The sequence below is a fragment of the Petromyzon marinus genome, unplaced genomic scaffold, assembly GCF_048934315.1.
Source record: "Petromyzon marinus isolate PM22_M1 ecotype Great Lakes invasive population unplaced genomic scaffold, UKy_Petmar_22M1.pri1.0 PM_G_Scaffold_89, whole genome shotgun sequence".
Lineage (NCBI taxonomy): Eukaryota > Metazoa > Chordata > Hyperoartia > Petromyzontiformes > Petromyzontidae > Petromyzon > Petromyzon marinus.
Window position 1 is genome coordinate 602651 of NW_027423045.1, and position 13352 is coordinate 616002.

Consider the following 13352-nt stretch of genomic DNA (forward strand, 5'->3'; position numbering starts at 1 on the left):
GTGTGCCGTAAATGTTGTGACTTTCCTGGCCGAAGGCCCTAAAATGCTTGGACCCTTATTGGTGCACAGCGTCTCAACTGCAACAGTGGGGCTTGCTTCAACCGATGGTTACGAACATCCAGACGTGAATCAGCAAGGTGCATTTCTAGTCCCAGTTAGACAAAATCTACGTCAACACGTAAGACAAAACTACAATTCGTGTTGTAGAGAATGTACCTCCTCCTATACGTGTAACTTTCAAATGGTATGCCTTGTAACTGATTAATGATCCGAGCGTGCTCCCTATTACGAAGACAATGAGTTGCTCCAGAGGCAGATGCTTCGTGAAACACAAAAGTACCCTTTGACCTGTATCACAAGAACAACGGGTCTCACCTGAGTTCTCTGTACAGGTTGCTTCCAAACACACACACACTTTGTCCTAACATCACTTATTCAATGTTTGACCCTCAGACAAAATGTTACATGCATACGCACAATCAGAAAAGTATTCATTCTAAATTATTGACAGGCATTTGAACAAAATTGAATTACTGCAGTGAAATAGACTGCATCAGGTTACATCGTATTAACAAGAAGCTGTTTTAAAAAAAAATATGCACCGTCTGCTGAACAGTGTATGTACAACGTACTATTGCCATTTGCACGCTGGCGTCTCGGTCAAAATTGATAACATTCTAAACATTACCTACAAAGTCACGTAGAAGGGAAATAATAAGATAATAAAATAATCAAATAAAATTCTCACGACGTTCGCAAGCAGCCGAAACGTCGTGAGAATTATATTATGTTTAATTTTTATTATCTTATTATTTCCCTTCTACGTGACTTTACCGAAAAAACCAAGAAGATGAATCCCTGCAGTCACGAAAGCTTTAAATCGAAAAATTACCTACAACCTATACAACTAAGATGCCACATCAACCAACGCCCCCTACTGACAGGCTCTTGTTCACATGCAGGCCGGTGCAGGGCCACCACCTTGTGCCACACAGGGGCAGCTGCTACTTGGGGATGCTCTTCGAGTGTCTGAAACGAGATACAAAACTCCGAGTTGCTGAGACAATCTAGAAGAAGATGAATCCCTGCAGTCACGAAAGCTTTAAATCGAAAAATTACCTACAACCTCCACAACTAAGATGCCACATCAACAAACGCCCCCTACTGACAGGCTCTTGTTCACATGCAGGCCGGTGCAGGGCCACCACCTTGTGCCACACAGGGGCAGCTGCTACTTGGGGATGCTCTTCGAGTGTCTGAAACGAGATACAAAACTCCGAGTTGCTGAGACAATCTAGATTTGAAGTTTGTGACTGCAGGGATCCATACTCCTTAGTTCTTTCGGTAAAGTCACGTAGGGGCGATTAAGCAGGCACCATATAAATGCAATTGATAAAATAGTGAATGCTTGGGAGCTTATTGGCTCTCGCTCCTGGTTAGAGATATCCCCAATCCACAGGTCCACAAAGACTGGCCGCTCTTACTCTGCAGGTTGAACCTAGGAATTGAGTGTTCAACTTCACATTCTTGTCATTAAAGGCCTGTGACAAAGGTGCATCTATAGTAGCGACATCGTCTCTGGCTTACACATCTACCGGGTCTCCACTTGACTTTGTATTGTCTCGGAGGAAGTCCACCCACACCTCCACTTCCACAAACTGCTGGGAGTTTCCTCGCTCTGCCTCACAGTCAGAATTCTCCTCCTGCTTCACGTTGCCTCCATTAATGTGAAGGTCCCATTTTGGAGTTGAATCTTCATCTTCACATTTCACCTTCACTTATTCGCTCTTCACCATCACTTCTTCACATTTCACCTTCACTTCTTCACTCTTCACCATCACTTCTTCCCTCTTCACCATCACCTCTTCATATTTCAACACATTACATAAAATCCGTAATCTGGTTCCGTCTGTAAAAGATGTGATTCCAGACATACAATACCCTGGTGTCTACAAACTAAGTTGCCTCTGTGGTAGTAGTTACATTGGAGAAACCAAACGCCATATCTCGGACCGCATTCGTGAACATAAAGCAGACCTTAAACACGGTAGGACCAACACCTCGGCCGTAGCAGATCATTGTTATAATTCAGTAGGCTCACATGACATTGACTTCTCCAAGACGGAGGTTCTTTGTAAGCCATCTGGCTTCCATGAGAGATTCGTTCATGAGGCTATCCACATATACAAACACAGAGACAATTTCAACCGAGAAGATGGATTCTATCTTAGCAATCATTGGAAAGATTTGATAAATCATTTCAGTTCTTGATTGATTGTTCACGCTTACAGTGGCTTTCAGACAGCATACATAAAAACAAATTTCGTCTCCCCCCTCCTCTTTTCAAAAAATAGATGGACTAGTCCTGGGCAAACTGCCAATCGTTGCGCGTGACGCAAACGTTTTTTTTTAAAAATATATAAATAAATAAATATGCCGTTTTCAAAATACATTTATGCAAACCGACACACCTGATGATGACCGTTTGAGTTATGGTCGAAACGTCGTGAGAATTTTTTTATTGTTTTATATATATTTTGTTATTTTGTTGTTTCTCTTCAACGTGACTTTACCGAAAAAACTAAGAATATGAATTACTGCAGTCACGAAAGCTTTAAATCAAAATTTAAATCAAAACACGTATTCTTCTTTCTTTCGGTAAAGTTACGTAGATAGAAAATAACAATAACAGATAATACAATAACATTAAATAAAGTCCACTTGTATTGCTATCAAAACGTGAGTTTTTTGCTTTATTTACAATTTTTTAAATTATTTTTATTATCTGTTATTTTTATTTTATTTTCTATCTACGTGACTTTACCGAAAGAACCAAGAATATTAATTCCTGCAGTCACCAAAGTTTTAAGTCAAAACATTCACACACGTTGACAAAGCCTCACCTTGTGTTGTTGTGGGCAGGTCGCTTCTGATAACAAGAGCGGTATAGCAGCTCAAGCGGCTTGGCCTGGTGAAAAAAATAAAAACTGCGTGAATATTGACAATAAAACAAAGTTACAAAGTGGCGAGCCGGGTGAAGACAAATTAAACTTAATCAGAAAGGGTTTTATTCGCCATGTAAGTTCACACCGACACGGAATTTACTTTGGCAGGATGGTGCATACATTCAACATATAGGAATCTAAAATCTTAAATAAGTTTTAAACAAGTCTTACTATAATAAGGGTTAAAAGTCTAACACTAAGGGGCTGAAGTATATAAAATTAAATAAATCGAATATAAAATAGCTTTAAGATATAATTTAAAAATACAAATAGGGAAACATAGTTAATATCAGCAACGTGTCGTTATGTAGATCAAATGTTAAAAACAGTGTTAGCCCTTGGCCTTGTTTAACAGGCCAGCAGCAGATGGGAAGAAACTGTTTTTATGGCGTGAGGTTTTGGTCCTGATGGACCGAAGCCTTCTGCCGGAGGGGAGTAGCTGAAACAGAGAGTGTCCAGGGTGGGAGAAATCGGCCATAATCTTCCTCGCTCGCCTCATAGACCTTGTCGTGTGCAGGTCCTCGAGGGTCGGTAGATTGCAGGCAATTACCTTCTCAGCAGTGTGGATGATACGCTGCAGTCTGCTCTTGTCCTTGGCAGTGGCAGCAGCGTACCAGACGGTTATGGAGGAGGTGAGGATGGATTCAATGATCGCTGTATAGAATTGCACCATCATTGTCTTTGGCAGGTTGAATTTCTTCAGCTGCCGTAGAAAGTACATCCTCTGTTGAGCTTTCTTGGTGAGGGAGCTGATGTTCAATTCCCACTTGAGGTCCCGGGAGAGAATAGTGCCCAGGAAGCGGAAGGACTCTACAATTTTTACTGGGGAGTCTAACAGGGTGATGGGGGTGAGTGGTGCTGTATTCTTCCTGAAGTCCACAACCATCTCAACTGTCTTTAGAGCATTTAGCTCTAAGTTGTTCTGGCTACACCAGGTCACCAGATTGTCAGCTTCCCACCTATAGTCAGACTCATCCCCACCAGAGATCAGCCCAATGAGGGTGGTGTCATCCGCAAACTTCAATAGTTTGACGGACAGATGATTGGAGGTGCAGCTGTTGGTATACAGGGAGAAGAGCAGAGGGGAAAGGACGCAGCCCTGAGGAGTTCCGGTGCTGATGGACCTGGAGCCAGAGACTTGTGTTCCCAGCTTAACGCACTGCTTCCTGTCAGACAGGAAGTCTGTGATCCATTTACAGGTGGTGTATGGCACGTTCAGCTGGAAGAGCTTGTCCTGAAGCAGGGCAGGGATGATGGTGTTGAAGGCAGAGCTGAAGTCCACAAACAGGATCCTGGCGTAGGATGCTGGGGCGTCCAGATGCTGTAGGGTGAAGTGGAGGGCCATGTTAACTGCATCGTCCACAGACCTGTTGGCTCTGTAGGCAAACTGAAGGGGGTCCAGGAGAGGGTCTGTGATGGCTTTGAGGTGTGCCAGGACCAGGCGCTCAAAAGACTTCATTACCACAGATGTAAGGGCGACCGGTCTGTAATCATTTAGTCCTGTTGGCCTTAGCTTTTTGGGCACAGGGATGATGGTGGAGGACTTGAGACATGCTGGTACATGGCATGTCTCCAGGGAGGTGTTAAAGATGTTGGTGAACACCGGAGACAGCTGGTCAGCGCAGTGCCTGAGGGTGGCTGGAGAGACAGAGTCCGGCCCGGCTGCTTTGCGTGGATTCTGCCTCTTGAAAAGTCTATTAACTTCTCCCTCCTGAAAGGAGATAGTCGTCTCTGTAGTATTGGTGGGGGATGGGGCCTCTTGGGTTGGAAGGGGTGGTTCAGGACAGTCCAATTGTCTTTCAAATCTACAGTAGAACTCGTTCAGGTCGTTGGCTAGGCGGGAGTCGTTAGTGGTGTGGGGGGCTCTGGGTTTGTAGTTGGTGATCTGCCTGAGCCCTCTCCAGACAGAAGCAGCGTCGTTTGTAGAGAACTGGTGTTTTAGTCTCTCTGAGTACAGTCGTTTAGCCTCTCTCACCGCTTTGCTAAACCTGTTCTTCGACTCCTTGAATCTGTCTCTATCTCCACTCCTAAACGCTTCCTCCTTCTCCAACCTCAACCTTCTGAGCTTTGCTGAGAACCAGGGCTTATTGTTGTTAAAGTTCACCCTGGTACGTGTTGGGATACAGCAGTCCTCACAGAAGCTGATGTAGGACGTCACAGCCTCTGTGAGTTCATCCAGACTATTGGTAGCAGTCGTGAACATATCCCAGTCAGTACAGTCTAAGCACGCCCGCAAATCTTCCACAGCCTCACTGGTCCACTGTTTAGATGTCCTCACAGCAGGTTTACAGAGTTTTAGTTTCTGCCTGTATGCAGGAATCAGGTGGACCATGGCATGGTCAGAGTGTCCTAGTGCTGCTCGGGGGACGGCGTGGTAGGCTCTACTGACTGTAGTGTAACAGTGATCCAGAGTGTTCCCTTCTCTGGTTGGGCATTTAATGAATTGTATGTATTTGGGGAGTTCGTGGCTGAGATTACCTTTGTTAAAGTCACCAAGTACGATAACCAACGAAACGCAATCAGGCGAGGGCAGGAGGCAAGGCCCCGCGTGGCTAGGCCCCGCGTTGTAAAGTTCCAACCTGGACATCGATTCCCATGCTCGCTGCTACTCAACTGACATCCCTACGAGAGAGAGAGGCTCTACCTTGGTAAACAACAACAACCACCACCACCACCACAACGATGAGAATTTCTCACCTCGGATTTCAGTGCAAGCGCGCAAACGGCAACTTCCTGTTACCTCGCGACCGCAGGAAGTAGTATGACGTCACTGCCCTTCCACGAGCGGCTAACTGAATAAATTATGTTAATCAGGCCGGCCCATACGTCGCGGGATGGGGGCGTGGGCGCTGAACCCGTCGCAATAAACTCGCGACGGCTTTAACGGTCACATTATGTTAATGAGCCACCGGTCACTGGGCGTAGCTGTGCCCAAATAAGGATTGCCACTGGAACGATATCGGCGGTAACCCGAGCGGAGGTGAAGTCACGCTCAAGAGCGCGGTGGACGGGGGAGGGGTGAAAACCTTGGTGACATGACGTCACTAGCGAGGTACACCTTACCCTGGCGTTTCACGCCGATGAGGTAATTAAGAGTGGGGACGTAACAGAGTTGGAGTTTAAGTTGATTTAGATTCATTTTCCATTGCTCCCTCGGGTGTGTGAGCTCAGCAACAACGTGGACATTATTGTGTATACACTGTGTGTGTGTGTACACTGTGTGTGTGTGTACACTGTGTATGTATGTACACTATGTGTATACACTGTGTATACACTGTGTGTGTACACTGTGTGTGTACAATGTGTGTGTGCATTGTGTGTACACTGTGTATATACACTGTGTGTATACACTGTGTATGCTGTGTGTGTACACTGTGTTTACACAATGTGTGTGTATACTGTGTGTGTACACTGTGTGTGTACACTGTGCAGTGTGTACACTGTGTGTGTGTACATTGTGTGTGTACACTGTGTGTATACACTGTGTGTGTGCACTGTGTGTGTGCACTGTGTGTGTGTACATTGTGTGTGTACACTGTGTGTGTACACTGTGTGTGTGTACATTGTGTGTGTGTACACTGTTTGTGTCCGCATTGAACCGAACCCCCGGCAAGGCCATCTACTTAATGACAAGAGAAAATTCACACGAAATGTCCTTTTCAATGAAGTCTTCCAGATGTAAATTGATACAAGCTTTTAATGAGGAAATAAAATCATCTAATTCAAAACACAACACAATTCAAAGATGTTTCATTTTAAAACTTCAAAAACGGAGCATGGGGTACCTGCGTGAATGCGTCCTTCGTGTGCAAATGTTGTGACTTTCCTGGCCTGAAGGCCATCAATGTGTTGGACCCTTATTGGTGCACAGCGTCTCAACAACAGCAATGGGGTTTGCTTCAACCGATGGTTACGAACATCCAGACGTGAATCAGCAAGGAGCATTTCTAGTCCTAGTTAGACAAAATCTACGTCAACACGTAAGACAAAACTACAATTCGTGTTGTAGAGAATGTACCTCCTCCTATACGTGTAACTTTTAAGTGGTATGCCTTGTAATTGATAAATGATCCGAGCATGCTCCCTATTTCAAAGACGATGAGTTTCTCCAGATGCTTCGTGGAACACAAAAGTACCCTTTGACCAGTATCACAAGAACAACGGGTCTCACCTGAGTTCTCTGTACAGGTTACTTTCAAACAAACACACACACACACTTTGTCCTAACATCACTTAATCAATGTTTGACCCTTATAGATCAAATGTTACAAGTATGCACAAAACCAGACAAGTATACATTCTAAATTATTGACAGGCATATTAACAAAATTGGATTACTGCAGTGAAATATACTGCATCACGTTACATCGTATTAACAAGAAGCTTTTTAAAAAAGTTGCACAGTCTGCTTCACCATGTATGTAAAACATACTATTGTGTCATTCAAAACGAGTAGGCCATTGCATGCTGGCGTCTGAGTGAAAATGTAGCAAATTCTAAACATTACCTACAAACTACACAACTGAGATGACACATCAATCATCGCCCCCTACTGACAGGCTCTTGTCCACATGCAGGCCCACCTTGTGCCACACAGGGGCAGCTGCTACTTGGGGATGCTCTTTGAGTGTTTCAGGCGAGGTACGACACAAAACTCCGAGTTGCCGAGGCGGTTGAGGAAGCACCGTGTAAAAGCAATTATTATGACATAGTGAATGCTTGGGAGCTTATTGGCTCTTGCTCCTGGTTAGAGATCTACCCAACCCACGGGCCCACAAAGTGTTCAAATTCACATTCTTGTCATTAAAGGCCTGTGACAAAGGTGCATCTATTGTAGCGACATCGTCTCTGGCTTACACATCTACCGGGTCTCCACTTGACTTTGGATTGTCTCGGAGGAAGTCCACCCACACCTCCACTTCCACAAACTGCTGGGAGTTGCCTCGCTCTGCCTCACAGTCAGAATTCTCCTCCTGCTTCACGTTGCCTCCATCGATGTGAAGGTCCCATTTTGGAGTTGAATCTTCATCTTCACATTTCACCTTCACTTCTTCCATCTTTACCATCACTTCTTCCCTCTTCACCATCACCTCTTCATATTTCACCTCGATACCTTTAAAAGTGTCCAAGCTGGGATTTTCGTCCGGTTCTTGTTTCATGAGGGATGGGCTTATTGTGGCACTTTGACTTTCACAAGCTGATTTCAGATTCCACTCCTTGCAGACCTTCTGATGCTTCTGTGTTCTCTGGTGTACTTGAAGATTTTATGAATGTGCAAACGCCTTCCCGCAGAGTGCACCTGAAGGGTTTCTCTCCCGTGTGTGTTCTCTGGTGTACTTTAAGATGTGATGACTGTGCAAACATCATCCCACACAGAGTGTACCTCAAGGGTTTCTCTCCTGTCTGTGTTCTCTGGTGTACTTGAAGATTTGATGAATGTGCAAATGCCTTCACACACACAGTGCACTTGAAGGGTTTCTCTCCCGTGTGTGTTCTCTGGTGTTTTTTAAGAGCAGATGACTGTGAAAATGTCTTCCCACAAACACTGCACTTGAAGGGTTTCTCTCCCGTGTGTGTTCTCTGGTGTTTTTTAAGAGTAGATGAATCTAAAAATGTCTTCCCACACACACTGCACCTGAAGGGTTTCTCTCCCGTGTGTGTTCTCTGGTGTTTTTTAAGAGCAGATGAATCAGAAAATGTCTTCCCACACACACTGCACAAGAAGGGTTTCTCTCCCGTGTGTGTTCTCTGGTGTTTTTTAAGAGCAGATGACCGTGAAAATGCCTTCACACACACACTGCACTTGAAGGGTTTCTCTCCTGTGTGTGTTCTCTGGTGTTTTTTAAGAGTAGATGAATCTGAAAATGTCCTCCCACACACACTGCACTTGAAGGGTTTCTCTCCCGTGTGTGTTCTCTGGTGTCTTTGAAGATGAGATGAATCTGAAAATGCCTTCCCACACACACTGCACTTGAAGGGTTTCTCTCCCGTGTGTGTTCTCTGGTGTGTTTTAAGAGCAAATGAATCTGAAAATGCCTTCCCCCACACACTGTACTTGAAGGGTTTCTCTCCCGTGTGTGTTCTCTGGTGAATTTTAAGAGCAGATGACTGTGAAAATGCCTTCCCACACACAGTGCACTTGAAGGGTTTCTCTCCTGTGTGTGTTCTCTGGTGTTTTTTAACAGTCGATGAATCTGAAAATGCCTTGTCACACACAGTGCACTTGAAGGGTTTCTCTCCTGTGCGAGTTCTCTGGTGCTGTGTCAAATTTCCAGTCCGATCCGTGCCGTATGCACGCTGGTCGCATTGTTGACTTGTCGTACCCAGCTGCTGTGCTGACTGCCTTTGCTCCATCAGACCAGCGTCAGCTGCAGACAGAAAATAAGAATATCCACACCATCGACACGTCAGTATCGAGCCATGGAGGAATTAATATATAGTCACACGTGACTTACACGTCTATATTCATTCATGTATTCATGACTAGCTGTACAACCCGGCTTCGCCCGGGACTTGGATCTACCACGTCCGGCCGCCTTTGTCTCCCCAGTGGCGATGTTCACACCACAACAGTTACTCGTTTGAGGCTGAGTCGACCTAGGGGAGGCCCAGAAGCGGTTCAAATAATCATCACCGGTGGTGGCCGTGAGCGGGAATCGAACTCGGGTCGCCGGGTTCGTTGCGCAGCGTAGCGCTAACCGCTACACTACAATGCGTTACGCTTACACACACAGATACACACAGACACACACACACAGACACACACAGACACACACACACAGACACACACAACAACAACCGCCATTCGCCACTAAGTGGCGGTTACGTCACCACGACGCTTGTGCCAGGCTATGTGCACCCTGAGGCCACAGACACACACACACAGATACACACACACAGACACAAACACACACACAGACACACACACAGACACATACACACAGACACACACACACAGACACACAGACAACGCTAACCGCTACACTACAATGCGTTACTCTTCCACATGCGAGGGTCACGTGACAGATTTGACGTCACAGCTCACTTGCCGTCCAAAAAATCTATACATTATTGAGCTCCCCTCCCCCCCTAAAAAAACACAAAAGTGTATTTGTATAATGTTTGCACGGTGTACAGTCTGGAAAGTACCCACATGGCAAATTTCCAGTTTGTTGCATGTTGGGAAGTACGCTAAACATTTTGAACAGACACACAATCACAACTTTGCCTTTTTTATATATATTTGGAGATGCAGTGAAAAACTTTCCCAAATTCATCACGCGGTTTCAGTTTTTTGATTTTCAGTTTGATTTATTTTGGTTATAGTCCCGTGAGCCATTCGGCTCTTGAATCGGGTGCAACCACAACAAGCGACAAAACAAAAACACGACCAAGAAAAACATCTTACAGTGACTATGTGTGACTGTGCAAACAGCACCGTCATGGCACGCAATGAGAGGGCAAATGTCATAAATATTCCTGTAAGCCCTCGCATCTTCAACATTAATGTTGCCATAGAAACGTTGTGGAGTTTTTTGCTTCATTGTAAAAAAGAAAAATTATTATCTGTTATTTTTATTTTATTTTCTATCTACGTGACTTTACCGAAAGAACCAAGAATATTAATTCCTGCAGTCACCAAAGTTTTAAGTCAAAACATTCACACACGTTGACAAAGCCTCACCTTGTGTTGTTGTGGGCAGGTCGCTTCTGATAACAAGAGCGGTATAGCAGCTCAAGCGGGCTTGGCCTGGTGAAAAAAATAAAAACTGCGTGAATATTTACAATAAAACAAAGTTACAAAGTGGCGAGCCGGGTGAAGACAAATTAAACTTAAGCGAGATAATTAAAGTGAACGCAATCAGGCGAGGGCAGGAGGCAAGGCCCCGCGTGATAGGCCCCGCGTTGTAAAGTTCCAACCTGGACATCGATTCCCATGCTCGCTGCTACTCAACTGACATCCCTACGAGAGAGAGCGAGGCTCTACCTTGGTAAACAACAAGAACAACCACCACAACCACCACCACAACGACCACCATCACAACAACCACAATCGCAATGAGAAGTTCTCACCTCGGATTTCAGTGCAGTTACATCGTGACGTCACGCGGCAGCAGGTGACATGACGTCACATCCGGGGAACGATACATGCTCCTCCAACAATGAGCGGCTCCGTAACTAAATAGAGAATAAATAAATTATGTTAATGGTACTCGTCCCATGTGTCGTGGGCAATGAACTCGTCGGCTTTAACGAATAAATTATGTTAATGAGTTGCCGTCACTGGGCGTAGCTTTGCCCAAATAAGGATTGGCACTGGAACGCAATCGGCAGTGACACAAGCGGAGGTGACGTCACGCTCAAGAGCGCGGTGTATTACCTTGGTGACATGACGTCCCGAGCAAGGTACACCTCCCCCTGGCGTTTCACGCCGATGAAGTAATGCTGAGTGGTGACGTCACAGAGCGGGATTGGAGTTTAAGTTGATTTAGATTCATTTTCATTTCTCCCTCCCTTGGGTGCGTGGGCGCAGCTACAACAACAACGTGGACATTATTGTGTGTACACTGTGTGTGTGTACACTATGTGTGTGTACAATGTGTGTGTGTACACTGTGTGTGTGTGTGTACACTGTGTGTGTATACTGTGTGTATATACTGTGTGTGTGTACACTGTGTGAGCACAGTGTGCACACTGTGTGTGTACACTGTGGGTGTACACTGTGTGTGTGTACACAATGCGTGTGTGTACACTGTGTGTGTACACTCTGTGTGTGTACACTGTGTGTTTACACTGTGTGTTTACTCTGTGTGTTTACACTGTGTGTGTACACTCTGTGTTTACACTGTGTGTGTGTGTACACTCTGTGTGTGTTTATACTGTGTGTGTTTACACTGTGTGTGTGTACACTGTGTGTGTACACTCTTTACACTGTGTGTGTGTACACTGTCTGTGTACAGTGTGTGTGTGTGTGTACACTGTGTGTGTGTACACTGTGTGTGTACACTCTGTGTGTGTACAATCTGTGTGTGTGTACACTGTGTGTGTGTACACTGTGTCTGTGTACACTGTGTGTGTACACTGTGTGTGTGTACACTGTGTGTGTGTACACTGTGTGTATGTGTGTACATTGTGTGTATGTGTACACTGTGTGTGTACACTGTGTGTGTACAATCTGTGTGTGTGTTTACACTGTGTGTGTGTACAATGTGTGTGTGTACACTGTGTGTGTTTACACTGTGTCTGTGTGTACACACACAGACACAACCTCTACCGTCAGCAGTGGATGGGTGTAGCGAGGTGCAATGCCGCCCCCCCCCCCCCCCCCCACTATCTCTGTGATTAAAACACACAAACACCACTAGCCTATAATAATAAAGTGACCAAAAAGGACAAAGAGTACGTTTGACCTGTCAACTGATATAAATTCCACATTTATATGGCGTAGCCCAGTCTCTCCATTGGATGACTCCTTTTAACCTCACACAGAGTAGTACTGAATTTATTGAGCTCTGATGCCCAAACTGTATTTTGAAATTGCAACCTTTAAAACTGCGAGACAAACGTTTTAGCGACATCACTTTCCAGCCAGAAATCTCTGCCCAAGGTGGAGCACTCTACCAATGAATCCAGTCATCTGAAATTAACGTGATTGTAACATGCATTCGGAATTCCTTTGGTCGCCCAAATCAGCCTCCGCACCTTGGCATGGATAGCGAGTCCTGCACTCACGTCAGAAGCAATAACGTCCAGCTATTTTATTTCAGCATGGCAGATTTTAAGCCATGTTGACTTGGAATAAACCTCCCCAGGTACTTGGTCCGATTGAAACTGTAAAAATAAAATTGTACCCTTAGGGGTTAGCCTGAATTGAACCCATGAGATCGGATCCAAGCATAATGCATCAAAGCAGCACTCCCATCTCACTGGGTTTGTACAAAATATCTGTGGTAGAGTGGATTATTTGTAAATTTTGATTGAAAATCCGAAGTGTCTTCAGTTATAAGACTCCGTCATTCTTCAAGCTGCATACCAATGTTGAACAAACATTTACATTGCTTAAGGACATTTGCAGATGATACATTATTAATGTTTGAGACAGAGGGACATGCCAATGCACGTGAATGTTTTTCAATAAAACATATCAAAACTATACAGTTGCAATGATATTAAAATTGAATCCAAGCAACATTACCATTTTCCCTGCTCCTTGAGTTTGTGCTCAATACTTTAACGTGTACAGGGCCATGGCGGTGTGGGGGCCGACGTCCACCCCACCGCCCTCGCTAGGCAGGTGGGGCGCGACGTCCGCCCCTGCCGCCGCCTCCTCCACCGCGTCGGTCGGCT

At 45.1% G+C, this 13352-nt stretch overlaps 1 long non-coding RNA gene across 1 annotated transcript; it reads right to left on the reverse strand.

The window, feature by feature from the left end:
* Nucleotides 1–235: 235 nt before the first annotated feature.
* LOC142921743 (uncharacterized) lies at nt 236–5782 on the reverse strand. Its single transcript, XR_012939634.1, has 3 exons — nt 5703–5782; nt 2904–2968; nt 236–1256 (listed from the first exon to the last, which is right to left on the reverse strand). It is a non-coding gene; the product is annotated as an uncharacterized LOC142921743 (long non-coding RNA).
* Between the last annotated feature and the right edge of the window lie 7570 nt (nt 5783–13352).